The sequence below is a fragment of the Adiantum capillus-veneris genome, chromosome 22 (assembly GCF_014529385.1).
Source record: "Adiantum capillus-veneris isolate H3 chromosome 22, ASM1452938v2, whole genome shotgun sequence".
NCBI lineage: Eukaryota > Viridiplantae > Streptophyta > Polypodiopsida > Polypodiales > Pteridaceae > Adiantum > Adiantum capillus-veneris.
The window spans coordinates 40,206,743-40,225,117 of record NC_140952.1 but is presented as its reverse complement, the minus strand read 5'-3'; positions in this window follow the sequence as shown (position 1 = coordinate 40,225,117).

Genomic DNA, 18,375 nt, shown 5'->3' with positions numbered 1-18,375 from the left:
TTTCCTCTCTTTGCACTTGGGGGGGGGTGCAATAGCAATGTCACTTAGTCTTCTTTTTATTTTTCTCCTTTTTTTCCTTCATTTTTTACCCCTTGGGGGGGCTAGCTTTGCATGCCTCATTGGCCTAATTTTGCTCTCTTCTTTTCTTTTCCCTCTTGTTCGTTCCTAGCCTTTGCCTCTGCTCTTGCCTTTGCTTTGCACACCTGATGGTCTCAAACTCCCCCCCTCTTTCTCTGTTTCTTTCCCTTTCTTATCCACATGAGAATGTCCGGCTTGGGAGCCTTCAGATTTCTCTTCTCCTTGATGTGCTCAGCCTTCGGATTCCCTCCTCTCTCACATTTTCCCAATATGCTTCCACTGTGGGACTGCCCTCTATCCAATACCAGGGAGGCATTAGTGATATCACTAATGCCCCCTTGTTGCACATTTAGCCTCAAAAGGTTTGGAGCCCAACTGGGTCGCGGGATGCCACCCTTAATTGGCCCCGCCACATCATCAGCATTACCAACCACCAACTTCCACCTCGGTAGAGCACACCACCGGCGTCACAAGATAAAACCGCCACATGCGCGCCCTCGAACCGCCTAGCGTCGCCAATTTAGCGCGCCCGTAGCTGCACGCCATCACCACCAACTGCTCCAAGGAGCTTCCTCGCTCCACACACTACCAAGAGGGGTATGCGCACCTGCTTATATACCCCAAACATCCATTCTTTGGGCCCGCATGTGGGATTAAAATGCCTCCACGTGGCAGCTCATGAAGCCATTGAGCTTTAGTGTTAGAAAATCCTCAAAAAAAACTAAACCAACTTCCTTTTTTGCCTACCTCCCCCATGCTCCTTGTAATGGCTCTGGGGTCGGATCTCCGAGCCATAAAGCCCCATCGGATTCCCTCCATGTCGGTCCCAGGGACGGGAAAATCTCCCCACTATTTGACCTTTTTGAGCTCACCATCCGAGACCATAAAAGACAGAAAAATTTATCTACAAACTCTTCTAAAAAGCAATCCCAAACTTTAATATGTGGTACCTCGCTGACCGGGCATCCAATTGACATGCCGTCAATTTGTGCTAGCTCCACATGATGCACACTATCTTTCAGAACCTTGGCTAGAACAAAAAGATGCCAGATGGCACATCCCCCGATGCGGGCAAGGGGGCTCGAACCTAGAACCCGGAAAATCTTCAACTGATCATTACCTTCTATTCCGAGCTCCAATTCGCAATCCGATAAGACCGGCATGTTCCACAACTCGAGCACTATACATGTATCCACTAACACGTGCCTAGGCCACTTGTCCCTAGCTGCCCTATTCGTTGGAGATCTGCTACACACTCTATCTTTAAACTTTAGTATCTTGCACATCGGGGCTCTGTTTGACGAGCCATCTGGACCGACTTCTAGAGCACATCAAACACTACATTCCAAAGCACTAACTTGGCATTTTGGACACCTTCATCTGCCAGCCTAGTTGAGCCAACTTAGAGATTCCTTGGCCTAAAAAGCCGCTTCAGACATACTTTTCCGCTATCCTTTGGCTGCCCAGGTTCTTGGCACCTGCCTTAGCCTTCTGCACTGCACCTGCCTGCAACCCTTGCTTGGAATAGACCATTTCCTTCTATAAGCTTCATTTGCCACTAAATACCACTGGCTTTATTGTGGGTTGAGTTCTTGGTGAATCACTCATCTAAGAAGATGTGTCACTCTCACTCTCAGTATCATGTCTTCTCAAGGTTCTTCTTTGATATGGATAGGAGTAAGTTATAGGGGGTGGTGATGGTACATATGGTCCTGTTGTGACCGTAATTCCACCTCCATAAAATTCATGTTCTATGGTTGCATCTGGGTACAACCATGGTCCATATAGCAGATTCACTTGAGGAGGCATATCTGCCATTTTTGTGGTCGTTTCATCTCTTGTTATTATCGCTCTATAAGGGAATCTAGGTGGCTCCCTTTTTGGAATTCTCGTAGGAATTCGCGTGCTTGGTGGAGATATATGTGGTCCTTCATTGACCAAATAACTACCTCTATAAAATTAATGTGTTATGGTTGCATCTTGGTACAACCATGGTGACAATGTAGCTGGGCTTGTGTCAAAATGTGGATAGATTGGCATTTCAGCACTTATAGCTTGGCTTGGCATACCTCTGGTCATATCAATAAAAGGATTGGTACATTGGCTTTCCATCCTGATGATCTTATCTTTCTTAATGTCAAGCCCACTCAATACTCTCAAGATAGTTCTTAACAAGTCTACCTTGGCTTAGTGAAACTTATTCCTTTTTGCCCTTGATTAGACAGGTCTCTCAAAGTCAGGAATTTGTGACTCTTTTGGTCTTTGGAAACTAGATCTAGGTACCCTAAAAGTTTGGATCTAGGAAACCTAGATCCAAACCTGGAAAATTCAGCTCTTTTGATCTAGGTGTGTCCTAATGCCCTCAAGATTTTCTCCTGGCTATACCTGACTCAATTTGGAGTTTTCTATCAAAAGTTAAAGAAGTTTTCGTGAACTGCACTTGAAACAACACTCAAAACAATTTCAAGATCAAGGATTTTTGCTTGTATCTTGACCAAATGTGACCCAAATTTGTTAAAAATTGGTCACTAGAATTCTTTACGGTGCTTAACAGTTCTAGAAGCTCAATGTGAGCTTTCAACTCCAAATTAGGGCTAGAGACATCATACACGTATTATGATGTCTATTGTGGCCAAATCAAGTGAATTTTACCCCAGAGGATCTTTATCACTTGGGCAACCCTGAGTAAGTTTCAAAATTCAATTTGGACATTTGTTTGGCAAGTTATGATCAGTTCAAGCTTGAATCTGTTTAGATTTGTCATCTAGCCTTACAAGCTCAAATGGGCTCCAAATTCAATAAAATTTTGGCTAGGGACTTCTTTTATGCTCTAGGACACTAGAGTATACTCAAATGTCTGATTTGACCCAGGTCTAGCCTATGAATTCTACGTGTATGATGGTTTTTGGCTCAAAATTCACTTAGATTTCTACCCAAAATACTCCTTGATGCATACAACAAGAATATGTGATTATAGCAAATTTTGGGTGTCAAAATTGCTGAAAATCACTACTTTTTCACCTTTACCTTCTTGTATCTACAAATTCTCTTTAAATGCAAAAGTATGTGTCCAAATGAGTTAAAGTTTTTCAAGCAAGCTTAACACATCATTCCCCAACCCTCTGTAAGGGATGGGATCGTGCTAGCTAGGGTGGATGAAAGGGAAACATAGTGCAAGTGTGTGTGTAAGCAAGATTATCACTCGAGTGAATAGGTTCCAAGATAGAACTAGCTTGGACTCATAAATACAATCTTGAGTATTGACTTAGCTTAGCACAGGCTCACCATAGACAAACATGTAGTGCAAAATAGAGTTGTGTTTATTCATTCATGAAATGAGCTTCAAGTAGCTCTACAGCCTTGCTCCACAGCATGTGGAATAATTCCACTCTTCTCTCCTTGACTCACACTTTAGGACAAAGCTCACACTTTACAATCCTCCCCTTGAGGTTTGGACTATGACAAAATACTGAAGATACATTATCCACACAGGATGGTAAAATCCACACAAGCTGACAAAATCCACACAAGATGACAATATCCGCACAGGAAAATAAAAGTCCTCCCCTACAAGTAGAGAGGCTGCATCTTCAAAGTAGGTCTTCATAAAAGATAAGGTTGGTCTTTCCTTTGTCTTCTTCCTCTTCTACCATGTGAGCTGATCCTTTGTTAGGTTTCTTGCCTTCGTAGCTTCTCCTGTTGCTTCTACTACTGCTGCTTTCTCCACTGCTACTACCTCCATTTGAGTAGCACTAAGAAGGAGGGTTCCCCTTCTTACCACATTTGTTGCAAGGATTGTTTGTGTAGCAGTCTTTTGCTATGTGTCCCATTCATAACACTTTCTTCTGGTTGATGATGTCGATGGCGAATATCTTCCCCTTGAGGATGTTGTGATAAAGGCCCCTTCCGATGAGGTTAGCGAACCTTTTTGCTTTCTTTCTTCTACTTGGATTGAGTTGATGACATCTTTGAAAGGTGGGCCGGTTCTTTTTTTTCAAGAATTGTGATTAAGTGGTCATAAGAAGGTGGAAGTGCATTTAATAGTATGGCCCCTTTGTCGTCTTCTGGTACTTTGACCTGGATGTAAGTGAGCTGCGTGACAATGCTCTTAAGCCTATTTACTAGGCTAGCAATGTCCTCCCCTTCAATCATGGTGATCTTGTAAAGTTGTCTTTTGAGACTAACTTTACTTCTTTTGGCCCTGGCTCCAAAATTACTTTCTAGGACATGTCAGGCATCATGTGCATGCTTACATTCATCTATGAAATGCACATAATTGTCATGCAAAGAGGTGATGATGATTCCTAATGCTTGTTCGTCTTTGGTCAAATTATGTGCATTTCTATTGGTGTAGTTGCCCTAGTGTGTACTCCATTGGGTTCGGCTTGTTGCTCTAAGGCAGTGCTGATGACAAACCACAAACATTTTTTCATAAGATATCCTCTTAATTTTTTTTGCCGGGTGTGAAACCCCTCCCCATTGAATTTTTATATTCCCTTCTCCCCCATTTGTGCTAATAGAGGGGTCTTAGCTTAGGAGACTCTCCTAGCCAGTGTCTACCTCTTTACACAAGCACAATTGATGATAAAACAAATTTATTTGCAATTTTGTGGCTCGCAATTTTTAGGGTTCATTAAGAGAGAGAGAGAGAGAGAGAGAGATTTCTTCCTTTGTGAAGCTCCTCTTCACCGGGGTGAAGCCCCTCTTCACAAAGAAGTAATTTCTTGCGCTTTGCTTTGATGCTTGTTTGATGGACGCTTTTTCAATGGCCGCCTTTGAAGGCCTTCGGAAAGCCTTCTAAACTTTTTTTTGTTTGTTGATTCCTTTGAAGTTCGAGAGAAGTCGCATTCCCTTATGGCTTAAGGTATTGCATTAGGCGGGAGTAAGCACTCGAAGCTTGAGGTGTTGCCAATGGTTATGGAGACACTTTGTGAATTATGTTTGTGGGAAAGGGGGCTGAAATGGGCTCCTTTGTAGGCTCAGATGCAGTAAGGCACGACTACCCACTTAGAGAATTTTGTGGCTTTGGAGGCTTGGCATAAGGCGACGAACACCAGGCAGCCGCGGGAAGGGGTTCCCCGTAGGGGCAGACCCGAAAATTGCTTCAAAAGCAGTTGAGCACAAGGCAAGCCGCTGAGCGGCCGGAGCAAGGAGGCGTGGAGGTGCCCGTTCGGTCATCGCCGCCACTGTTCGCGGAAGGGAGTGCTTGGTCGGAGCGTGGAGTTGAGCTTGCGCCCCCGGTCGCAACCCGTCAGCCCGTCCAAACCCGACAGTGGATTTCAATACCATTTACCGCAGCAGCTCACGTCCACCAGTGGGGGCGGCCAGGCAGTAGGGATGGTCCTCACACCAAGTCAACACCTTATAGGTGGTTCCCACACAGCACCTTTGAAACTTGATATTCCAACCAAGAAAAGTGAGTTAGTGGTTGGTGAGCATTGAAGAACTTAAAAAACCACACACACACACACACATTTTTGAGCTACTAATTTACATAAAGTACTAATCCTATCGATTTTAATTGGCTGATTAGTCTTACATACGCGGTCCAATTAATGCAAATAGGCAATGAGCGGCGGGTAGCTTTTGGCAGTGGCTTCTCACACACATAAATTGCATAAAGCAATAATCGCTTTTGTGAGAGTTATGATATGGCAAAGTGGGCTGGAAAAAAAACACAAATCCACACTTATTGAAAAATTGCACACATAGTGAATGCTAAATACAAGTTCCCCTTCACCTAATCGCCAAAGGGTAGTGGAGCATGATCTTGCCCAAGTGGCGATTAGTGATTGGGATTATTAATCTAGTGTAAATAAGTATTAGGGAATGTTAATCCCACAAACACATATGTTGGGGTATAAAGCCCAATGTGGTCACCCAGGTAAGTGGGCGGGCCGCCAGGTATGTACACATATTCTTTTGTAAAAACCTAATAAGAACTCACTATGCTCTACACATTACAGTAGAGCGAGTTCACCATATCGTCGTGCTCTTCTTCGCGCACTCTCTCTCGCGTCGCACTTCCGCTCGTACTCCTTCAACTGGTATCAGAGCTCAGATCGAGGCTCGGGACAGCACTGCAGGAAGCTAGAGTCACCAGCTCAGATTGGAGTGAAATTCGGCAGGCAAAGACACGGCCCCAAATCTCGTGGGATAGCCCGAAGGACTGGGTGTTGTCAGAATTTCATTCTGAGGTCATCTCGGCCACCGTTCGGCTTTGACAAAGGTCTGCGCAGGCCATTTTCGACTACGTGGTCTCGACGGGTGCAGATCTGACTCTGCAAATTTGGGATTTTCGACCTACGACTACAGGTGCTGAGGATATCGACACTCCCAGAGTGTTGATTTGTGGCTGTCTACACATCGAAGGACAGCTCACAGTTCTTGGAGGCGTGTCACATACGACACGGACACATCTACACACAGACTGTAGGCGACATCCACTAGTTCATGAGGTAGCTTGTGTTTGCTGCTTGATATTCCAGATTTCATCCTGACATTGCAGGTACTTCCACATGGGATGTATTGTCAGAGATGATGTATGTCTGTTGAGGGTTTGCTGGCTGTGAGTCACGCAGCAAACAACCGCCGCAGCGGTTACAGCATACAGTGGGAAATTTGTGGATGTATGACTTTGTGGGAAGTCTATGTACTGTCAGATTTACTGCAGCCTTTGTTGAGGGTCGAGTGAGGTTTTATTGAGCTGGGGGATTCTCGAATGTTGAGATCCTTTCGGTGATACAGGTCTTGGAGCGATCCCTCGAGCACCCTTAGATAGGCAGCTAGGATGTATTGACTGTGAGTTAGACAGTTGGGATTGCATCTTTGCTTTACTGCCGTTGAGGCATTGTCGCAGTCTATGCTTAAAAGACAGTAACAGGACAGTCAGAGATAGTACAGGTGCAGGATAGGTTTACCCACACCTTACAGTGTCAGAGAGACAGTGTCAGAGAGCTGTTTTTTGGTTTGTTTTTTAGTACACCAGAGCCATTTTACAAAGGAGACTCTGCCGAAATTTATGCAGAATTTGAAGCTTTCTTGGTTCATTTGACAGGTTGATATTGGTTCAGAAGTCAGTTTACAGGGGAAACTCTGCCGAATTTTTCCCAAGAAAGTAAACCACTATGAAGCGTAGCTATGGCATGATCACAGGACACTGCTCTTTACAATATCAAGAAGCTGGATGAAACCAATTTCCCATTGTGGAAGAAGCAGATTTGGCATGTGTTGGTACAAAAGAAGCAGATAAAACCTATAAAGCTCAAGGAGATAAAACCAGAAGATATGGACGAAAATGAATGGAGCGAAATGGATGAATTGGCACTTTCTACCATTATGCTGACTTTGGCAAAAAGCGTTTACTTCAATGTAGCAGACGAGATGTCGGCTTATCAAGCATGGTTAAAGCTCAGTGATCTTTATGACAAGCAGAGTGCAGCTTCGCAGGTATACTGGCTTAAGAAGCTTGCTGACTTGAAGATGAAAGAAGGGACACCTATGTCCAATCATTTGAATGAATTCAACACAATCTATAGTCAGTTGTCAGCTCAAGGTGTCAAGTTTGATGAACCTGCTAGAGCTATGTTCCTGTTGATCACATTGCCGGAAAGTTGGGACACTTTTCGCACAGCTTTGAGTAATTCTGCACCTCAAAATGGTTTGAACATAGCAGGTGTAGAAGGAATTCTGCTTACTAAAGAAACCAATAGAAAGACAATGGACAAAGGCAAAGGAACAGCCTTAGTTGTCAGGGGAAGGACCAAAGAAAAGTACAAAGGTGGAAAGAGGAATCAGTCTCGTAGAAAGTCCCGCAGTGCTAAAGGCAAGAGTGACATAGAATGCTACCATTGTGGCAAGAAGGGTCACATGAAAAGAGACTGCAGAGAATGGAAAGCAGAAAAAGGCAAAGAGAAAGCTGAAGACCATAGTGAGAAGAACAAGTCCTCAGTGAAGATTCAAGAAATAAATGTGACAAACACTGTTGCAGAGGATGACAGTCTAGTGTCAGGAGACATCTACTTCTTGAAGAATACAATGGACTCAGCTCTTCTTACAGCATCTGATGGAAATTCACTGAGTGACTGGATTATAGACTCAGGGGCATCACTTCATGTGTCTCCAAACAAGGAGTGGTTTACTTCTTATGTGACCACTACAGATCATGTTCGGCTAGGCAATGGGCAGACATGTGAGATCTTAGGTGTTGGAGATGTTCAATTGAAGTTTCAGAATGGCTCTTCTTTCATGCTGAAGAATGTGAGACATGTTCCCGCAGTTACAAAGAGCTTGATCAGCACAGGTTTACTTGATGATGCTGGCTACGTCACCACTTTTGGACAGAACATGTGGAAGATATCCAAGGGTTCTATGACAGTAGCACATGGAGTAAAGTCTGGAGGACTTTACATGATTTATGTATCAAATGTCTCTAAAAATGTAATCAATGTAACCGAGCAGCCGAACGTTTCTTTGTGGCATAGCCGGTTAGGACATATGTCCAAGAAGGGAATGGAAATCTTGTCTCGTTCTGGTTATTTGCCTGGCTTTTCATTTAATGATTTTGAATTCTGTGAACATTGTCTGTATGGTAAGCAAACACAGCAGCCACATAAGCATAGAAGAAGTAGAAGAGATACACAGTTGGCACTTGTTCATAGTGATTTGTGTGGACCTATGCCTAACCTATCTCTAGGGGGAGCTTCTTACTTTATGACATTTATAGATGATTACTCTAGGAAAGTATGGGTTTACTTTCTCAAGCACAAGGATGAAGCGTTTAGTGTTTTCAAAACGTTTGTGACACTTGTGGAGAATTAGAGTGGCAAGAAGCTTAAATGCTTACGCACTGACAATGGTGGAGAGTATGTTTCAAAGGCCTTTCAGGACTTTTGTGAGTCAAAAGGTATAAAACGTGAACTTACTGCTCCTTACAATCCTCCTCAAACTTTCTCGCTACTTCACATAGTAGTCTGTTGCTGCCTCTCTATCCATGTGCAATGCCTCAAGGCCGACAATCCTATCTCGTAAGACATCTTGGGGAGTGGCATTGATGCGCCACATACCTTTCAAAGAACCCAATTGTGCATGCACTGGCAGCACTGCCTCCTTACCATAAACCAACTCAAATGGAGTAAAGTTGGTCACCACTTTGTAGAACGTCCTATAGGCCCATAGACACTTCTCTAGATTGGTCTCCCATTCAGTCTCCTGCTTATATACATACTTTGTGAGCATTTTGATGATTTGTCTGTTTGCACTCTCCACCAAATCATTGCATTGGGGATGATAAGGCGAGGAAAACCGATGCTGAATCTTTAGTTTTTCCACCAATGCCTGCATAAGCTTGCTTCTGAACCCTTTCCCTCTATCTGAAATGAGCACCCACGGCACTCCAAAACGGAAACAAATGTTATCGAAAACAATGTGGGCCACAACCTGTGCATTTACCTCCTTCACAGCTTTGCCACCAACTTGTGGTTGCACCTCTCCTTTTACATGGGAGCCTTCAACAGTGACCCCAAACAAGTCGGCATCTATCTTTAGCATATAATCCTCGCTTTCCTCTTCCTCAGTATTTGTGTAGCCCTCATCATATCCTGTCTTGGTCTCATACTCATAGCTTGTCGTATCATCTTTGTCTTTTTCTACCACAGGGTGAAAGCGGCTCTCTTTAGTCTTCAAATCAAGCAACACATGTCTCCCTCTCTCCTTGTCAGGCAAGGTGAACACCCTACTTCCCCAATCTTGCTTAGCCCCTATTGCAAGTAGCCATGGCCTACCCAAGATGATTGGATAAGCATTATCACCCGCTTTCATCACAAAGAAATCGATCAGGCACTCAATGCCCATCACTTTCACTCTTACGTCTTGAGCCACGCCCAAACACCTGGCTTTGGTATGGTTAGCCATCCTCATGCGTACATTTGATTTAGCTACTGCTTTGACCCCTGTTTCCTTCATTGCAGCTTCCGTCATGACGCAAACTTGTGCTCCACCGTCTATATAGGCCTGAACTTGCATCCTCTTTTCAATGACCGCATCCACTAGAGGAATGACATCCGTCGGGTTACCCACTCTCAATGCCATGTTTTGTATTGCATGCACATTCCCCTTGGCCTTTGGCAGCCTCGTGCTGACACTTGTAGACCACTGTCTTCGTAGCTTGGGATTTAAAGCCAACAACTGACCAAAGGTAATGTTAGCATTTTGATTTTGGACATCACTTACCAAGTCATATTCGGGGTAGACGCGCCCTAGCTGAAAGTCTGTTTGCTTGATTTTGCAACGCCTCCTCTTCTTGCTAGTTTCCGGCTGCTCCTTGCCTTCATACACTTTCTCCTTACCCTTATGGGCCCTCGTCTCCCGCTCGGTTTCTGTCTCTCTTTCTCTCCTTGCTCTTTTGTTGGCCAAAACTTCAACATCCTGCTTATCGACTCCAATGATATTCACCCTAGGGACTTCACCACCATCCTGAGGAGTTGGCGGCACCTAATTCTCGACTACCTGCTCCCTCGGGCCATTGAGCTGTGCTTGGCCTCTACCTCTGCCGAATAGTGGATAAATACCGCCTCTTTCTCTTAGCGGATGAGGGCAATCCGGTGCGTAGTGTCCTTCTTCACCGCAATTGTAACACCGGCCAGGCAGTGGCCTTGCTCTGCCCCTTGCTCCTCTGGGTTGACCTCTATCCATCACGCTTAGCCGCAATTCCTGCATTTGCTCAGACAAATCCTGCACTGTTCGGACCCAATTTTGTGGCACAACGGCTACACCTCGATTTGCAGGGTTCTCATCATGAACAGCATCCCTCGGACCCAGAGGTTGGACCACCGCTTCATAGCCTGACACACCCTGTTCGATCTTCTTTTTTATTTTCTTGCTTTTTGCCTTTGCGATGGCCATTGCACCATTATAGTTTTCTGGGCTTTCAAAATCCACTTTCTCCCTCACTTTTTATTTTCTTGCTTTTTGCCTTTGCGATGGCCACTGCACCATTATAGTTTTCTGGGCTTTCAAAATCCACTTTCTCCCTCACTTTAGGATGCAGGCATGCCATGAATTTATCGAGCTTGAAGTAGTCTCCATTGGCCAATTGCATGGCACTCGCTAACTCTGCCCAGCACACTTCAAAACGATCCAAAAACAAACTGAACTCTTCACTTACATCCTACTTGAGCGCCTTCAGTTTGGCATCCATCTCAATCGGGGACGCCTCTTTGCGGAAGTCATGTAGAAAACGTGTCAGCAGAGTTGGCTAGGCATGCCTCGGCTCACCTTCCAAAGCTTCGTACCATATCTTTGCCTTCCCGCGCATCACCAAAGGAAATGTCTGCATCTTGCTGTCCTCGTTCGGCATGCGCAGCGACAGCATATACAACTCAAAGTCTGCAACCTACTCATCACGATTTTCTTCACCTAGCAAAATCGGACCATAGCTTTGAGATGCCATGTCGACCAACACCAAAAACTGCTTTTCTTCACTTAACTAGGAGCAATCAGTGTGCTCCTCCGTGGGGGCACCAGAAGATGGAGAGGGGGAATGGGGAACACACCCGACACACGCGCAACTGTCCCTATACAGCTCCGGGTATTCACAACACCCTTGTCCTCTTGAAAACACCTTCAAAAAAGACGATTCACACTAGAAAGCCTCGCCTGCTCTTCGACCAACGCACACACGCTCTGCACAATCCTCAGACAGCTACCACACCGATCTTGCCCGCTTCTAACACTTCTGCAGTTCAAGACCTCTCTCTCTTTCTCTCTCACACACACAGGGGGGCCGGGGGGGCGCACACACTCACACACACCGGCACCACACACCCTGGAGACGAGCAAAGAAGAAAGGGGGGAAGGGGGGAAAGACGATGCCAAAATTGGCAATCATAGCTTCTTCTTCAAAAACAAAAAACACCTGTACAGGATCCATATGGTCTACTCATGGTCGCACTATAGCCATCACTGTTTCACACAGAGGGGCACACATCTCCCTCCACTGGAATCCATCGGCACACCGCTCGACGGAGAAAAATTGACTACTCGCTTTGCGCGCGTAACAACTCCTCCTCTTACCCCTCCACAAAGCGCTCGTCGCTCCTTCGCTTCCTCTTCTTCTTTCTCCACTGCGAGGAATCACCTTGGCGAGCTTTTTTGGCTACTTCACTTCCAAATAGCTACGCGGCGCTCCACCACCTGACGCAGCTTAGGCTATTCCCCTCGTGCTGCTTTGACCATCTCTTGCACAGGTCGCCTCTTCTTGGTAGCCTTCGCTCTTTCGAGCTTCGTCACGGACAAGGCATGCCGGTTTCGACTCCCAAACGCGAGCGCACGAAGATCCTCCTCTTTTTCCTTCTCAATTCCCTTTCTTCCCTTCCCCAAAAGAAAACCTCCTCCTCCTTAGAAAAACGCTACTACCCCCTCTTACCCCTCCTTTTTTTCGCCAAGGCAAAGAAACAAAAAAATTCCATTTTAGGCAATGGCGCCCGGTGCCACTGCCTTGCACTCTCCCTCTACCTTTTTCTTTCCCTCTGCCTTTTTTTAGCCTTCATTTGACTTATCAAAAGAAACAAAGACTCCAAGCCACCCTTTCTTTTCCATTCAGAATGTAAGAGGCTTTTAATAATTGGATTCGCACGCCATCGGAACCCCGTGTGCTTAGGTTTGGCCAACACTTCTCTCATCAAGCTATCCCCTGCCAGCTTTAAACCTTGAGAGCTTTGTCCCATTCCGAACATTTCACACCCTTCGACTGGCAAGTCGCCAAAGTGGAAAAAAATCGAGTCCGCTCCCTTGCAACGATTGGCTGTCAACTTGAAGTGGGCGCATCTCGATGCCCCTGACTCCGATCGGCCATCCGCAAACTTTGGCTGACTTCCCACATTGCATGCAATTTTTGAGATCTTGGCGAGCTCAAGAAAATTCCTATCAGTGCGGCTACCAACATGGCCCGATGAGCACATACCCGACCCCCCGTAAATATTCCACAGGCCATAACTTGCCCGTTTGAGCTTCGAATGGCGAACCGAAAAGACCGGCATGCTTCACAACTTGAGCTTTACATGTGTATCCACTTATCCCAGTTTTGTCCACCTGTATGCACCTGCCTTGCCCGTCGGAGATCTGCAAAGCCTTCTAACTTCGGACTGGCATATCTTTCACACCGAAGCTCTGTTTGACAAGCCGTCTGGACGAGCTTCTAGAGCATCTTGAACAGGGGCATATTCCACGCATCTCGAACACTTTGACTTGCCATCCCAATCAGCCCACTTCGAAGGCCCCCTGGCCTAAAAAAACACTTTAAGCATGCACTTTCGTTGCCATTGTCCTGCTGAGGTCTCCCACACTGGCTTTAGCCCTCTACCATGCACCTGTTAGCACCCTTTGCACTGCATGGCATACTTTATAGCGCGGACCAACTTTGGCTGCACCATCATTGCCCACCCCCTTGTTGAACATTCATGTTCAACCAAAAGTAGCTTTATTGAACTTGAAACTTGCAACACTCTGCAAACACCCAAGCACGCTGGAAAACACACCACCATATGTACAATATGTAAAATATGTACAAAAGCGTATGTATGTTGCTCTTGAGTCCTTTCAAGTGGGTTGCCCAACCCCCCTGGTCATCATTTCATGTACATCGGGCACCACTCCCCTATCAAAGTACAGCTTGAGCCGTACACCATTTACCCTGTGCCTGAGAAGCTTACCATTAGCTCTCACCAGTTGATAGGTCCCATTCGGAAAGGCCTTTTGTCCCAATCAGCCCAATTCGAAGGCCCCCTGGCCTAAAAAAACACTTTAAGCATGCATTTTCGTTGCCACTGTCCTGCTGAGGTCTCCCACACTGGCTTTAGCCCTCTACCATGCACTTGTTAGCACCCTTTGCACTGCATAGCATACTTTATAGCGCGAACCAACTTTGGCTGCACCAGCGTGTGTGTAAGCAAGATTATCACTCGAGTGAATTAGGTTCCAAGATAGAATTAGCTTGGACTCATAAACACAACCTTGAGTATTGACTTAGCTTAACACAGGCTCACCATAGACAAGCATGTAATGCACCATAGACAAGTATGTAATGCAAAATAGAGTTGTGTTTATTCATTTATGAAATGAGCTTTAAGTAGCTCTACAGCCTTGCTCCACAGCATGTGGGATAATTCCACTCTTCTCTCCTTGACTCACACTTTAAGACAAAGCTCACACTTTACACCCCCTAGGTGGTCAAAAGTGAAATTTAACTTTCAGATCTTGCCTTGAGTCATTGTACGCGTATAAAGTCTATTTGCTCAGATTTTGATAAAATTTGGTATGTGAGCTTGTCTTGTGGTGCTTAACCCCCTGGTAAGCTCATATCTCAATTTTGGTCTCTAAAAGTCCCCTTTAGACATCATACGCGTTGTCGAAGTGTGCGGCTCTCCAGGATTGGTCAAGAAAGCACTAGGCCTCTGGCTGTAGGCAGGAGCTTAGCAGGCATTCAAACAAGGATAATCGAGTGCAGATAGATGTAATTAATACTTTAATACACATAATATTGAATATTCAAGAGAGTTTGAGAGAGTAGACTGCAAATAAGAACAATATTTATTGATACGCTGAAGAAACAAAGCTTTCAAACTCAAGAGATGCGGTACAGCAGATACACAGTAAGATTTTTGACTGCTCTTTTACAGTCCTGTTGCATACGCCCAATTGGTATGCCTTTTGAAATGCAACCCTCGCCTCAGCATTCTTCCCCAAGCTGTCCCACCATTCAGCTTCCTTGTGCTCTCGTATCTCCAATTGCTCTCCCGCAAAAAAAACTCCCCATTGCTCTAGCCGGTTCCCCAAAAGCCCTCCCTAGAAGATAGGAAACCCCAAAAGAACTAACTGAACCCTTGTTAAGTAGAAAATATCCCTTTTATAGACGTTTAAGTCCCCAAAGAGAAGAAAAAAATGGAGCTCTCTTGCTCATGCACTTCTACTGGAGACCCTTTTGGAATTCATTGCATTCCTTGCACTTGGCACATTGCATTTTTGGCATGATTGCATGGACACTTCTCTGTTTGTTCTTGTCCGCTGCCGGCTCGGCCGCCCACTTCCTCCTTGCACTCGCCCTTTGGCCGGCCTTGTCCCTTTGCTTTGCCCTTGCCTCTAGCTTGCCCGGTCCACTTTACCCTTTCTCTCTCTTGCCTGCTATGGGACCCCTCCAGTGACATCGCTATTCGGGGGGGGGGGGCTTTTGTCTGCAAAAAGTGTTGGCCCCTATGGGCGTGAGAACGGCCGACACGCCACGTCATCATCATCCCTCCTCAAGGCCGCCGACTGTCGCTGCCCCTACACCATCTCAACTGGCCAAAACTGCCGCGTCCACCATCGGGAGTGCCTGCGCATAACCAGAGCAACCGACATGCAGCACCCGCTTTGGGATGCCATAGTCTCATCTCTCTCTCTCTCTCTCTCTCTCTCTCTCTCTCTCTCTCTCTCTCTCTCTCTCTCTCTCTCTCTCTCTCTCGTCACCACGTAACTGAAGGGGGACACGGCCCAGCCCTTATACACCCCCATCTCTTCACGGAGGCCCACATGTGGGACTATTGCTTGCCACATGGCAGTTCCTAGCTCACCCACCTCCAAAACCTCTGAGAAAACCAATTTAATGAGAAAAAAAACCCCCCTTTTTTGGGTGCCCTTCAACTTCAAAGTCCTGCCATTTGTGGCCCTGAGTTCCAGCTCTCCCAATCCGCAAGGCCAAGCCAAAATTTCATTGTGCCGCCGACTCCAACTTTCCCCAACCTTGCCCACTTTACCATTTCCCTAACCCCCAAAACGAGACTACAAAAATGTGAATACTCATCTATAGCTAACTCCAGACAAATACACCCAACTTCTCGGCTTATATAACTTCCAGCTTCGGGCTTCGTTTGATGTGCAGTCAACTCTTGCTAGCTCCATACACTATATAGCACCTTCTCAAACTTTGTTGCGGTCCAAAAATTTCCAGACAGCACGACTTCTCATGTGGTCAGGTGGGCACCAACCTAGCCCCTGGCAAAACTCCAGCTGGCCATATCTTGCAATTCGTAACTTTGATCTACAATCTGAAAAGACGGGTAGGCTCCATAAATTGAGCACTGCGTGCCTATACCCTCACATTCACTTGGGCCACTTGTCCCCAGCTACCCTGTTCGGCAAGAATCCGCAATGCACTGCACCTTCTCACTTCAATAACTTGGGCTCCATAGCTCTGTTTGATGAGCCGTCTGGACCTGCTCCTTCAACACTTCAAGCTCTACATTTCTAAGTAGAAAAGCATCCCTTCTTCCTTTCTTCACTTGTCAACTCAATTAGTTCACTTTGGTCTACAAAAACCACATAATACATTTATTCTAATCATCTCTTGATATCATGGCAGAATCTGGTATAAATCGTCAGTTTGGCAAAACCTTGAAAATGTAGGTAGATCCTCGTCTTTCACCCCGTGCCCACAAAGCATCACGACATCCACCCCCTCTAAACATGCACATCCTCCGGTATGTGCCAATCTTTATTTAACTTGGAAGCAAAAACTTGTAAACACATAAGTGCTACCCCACTGCGTGCATGCTTTGAAAAAGAATTCAACCTTTGGCTTCATTAGAATATGCCTGGATTGTATGGCATAGAAGTCAACCTCTCTAGGTCATGAACATATCCAGCTCCACCCGGATCAAATGGCATATCCATCAATTCTCTTGGACCATGCATATAAACCACCCCACCTGGATCAAAACCTAGCTAAAATTCCCCTATCTTATAGGGTAATACCAAATCCCATAAAGCATTAGACATGATTAGATACATCCATATCCCTTCTGCAACTTGGTGCTCCAATTGTTGATCAATTACATGTAGGAGCATTAGTAATGTAGCTTCATCTCCTCGAGAAGTAAAATTTTGGTCCTGCTCGTCCGAGTCAGTGAGTGCCCTAGGAAAACTCTCTTCATGTGGTTCTCAAAAATCATCAAGGAAAGATTCCCTTTTTGGTTCATACCCAAAATCTAGTAGAACCTCATCCAACAATTTCATAAGGTCCTCATCAGCTCCATCCAGATAAACTTGATTATGCATGAAATCAAAGTGCTTAGTACTCTTTGCATCCATAACTAAGAATCCTTCCAAAGCTTTGTCCAATAAACACATAATCTCTGGGTCCACCGCTTCAAAATCATTCTCTACCCTGCATATCTCAGATAGCAAACTAGGCTTTTCACATATGGCATGCACAACATTAGCGATACCTTCTACAGATTGATCTTGGATCTTCTCTTCCTCATCCAAGTATTTTTGAGCTTCCACTACCCGATCCATATGATTAGCACAATGATCCCAACCATAGGAAACATCAAGATATTGCACTTGATCATGCACCCCCACTGAATAAGCACCATCAAATTGGGGATCAGTCTACCACATTGTGTTCCCTGTATCACCAAAGCTTGATAAAGAAGGTGTATGCAAATCATCACCTTGTGGTTCTTCAAACACATTTTCTTGAGCAATCAAGCCCTCAAAATCTAGTGTATCCAACCCAATAGCTCATTACCAGCAAGCATTAAAGAGCACTGACTCTCTTTTATTGGCATCCAGAACATCACTGACATAAGCATTATTAGAAATACCATCTTAACCCAACCATAGTTGGTAAATTTCCCAAGGAAACAAAAAAAATTGTGCACCCTTTTCAATACCCATGATGATGTAGATTCATCACCCCCTTTGGTCTCACAGCCATCATGAAGAATCTTAGAACAATCTGGACTTGTAGCATCAGAGCCATTTTTACTTGGGATTCCAACCTGATCATGGGAATCAGCTTCAACCCGTAAGTCTTTATCCACAATGTTGGAATTAGGGTTGCAGAGAAACACACACAGCTTGGAGAAGACGAAGGAAGCTCAAGGCACACAATAGAGAGTATATAACTTAGTGTGCAATGGAAAGATAGATAGCCCTAGAGTGATGGGTGTATATACAATGCTCGAGGGAAAAAACCTCCTAAAGAGGGAAAAAATGCCCCGGTGGTCCTAGTGTGTTCACACACATCACTACCACATGTATATGGTAACAAATCCCCCCTGGAGTGATGCGGTGAACGAGAGCTGGCACATGAGTAAAGGGAAGTTCCATGCCCTAAGGACATGATCAGTCCACAAAGGGGAGTAAGCCCAAAGCTTTGCAGAAAGCTTCAATCTTCTCACAAGACAATGCCTTTGTGAAAAGATCTGCAAGGTTGTCCTGTGTTGGCACATAAGCGAAGCTAATCTCTCCTGCTGAGAG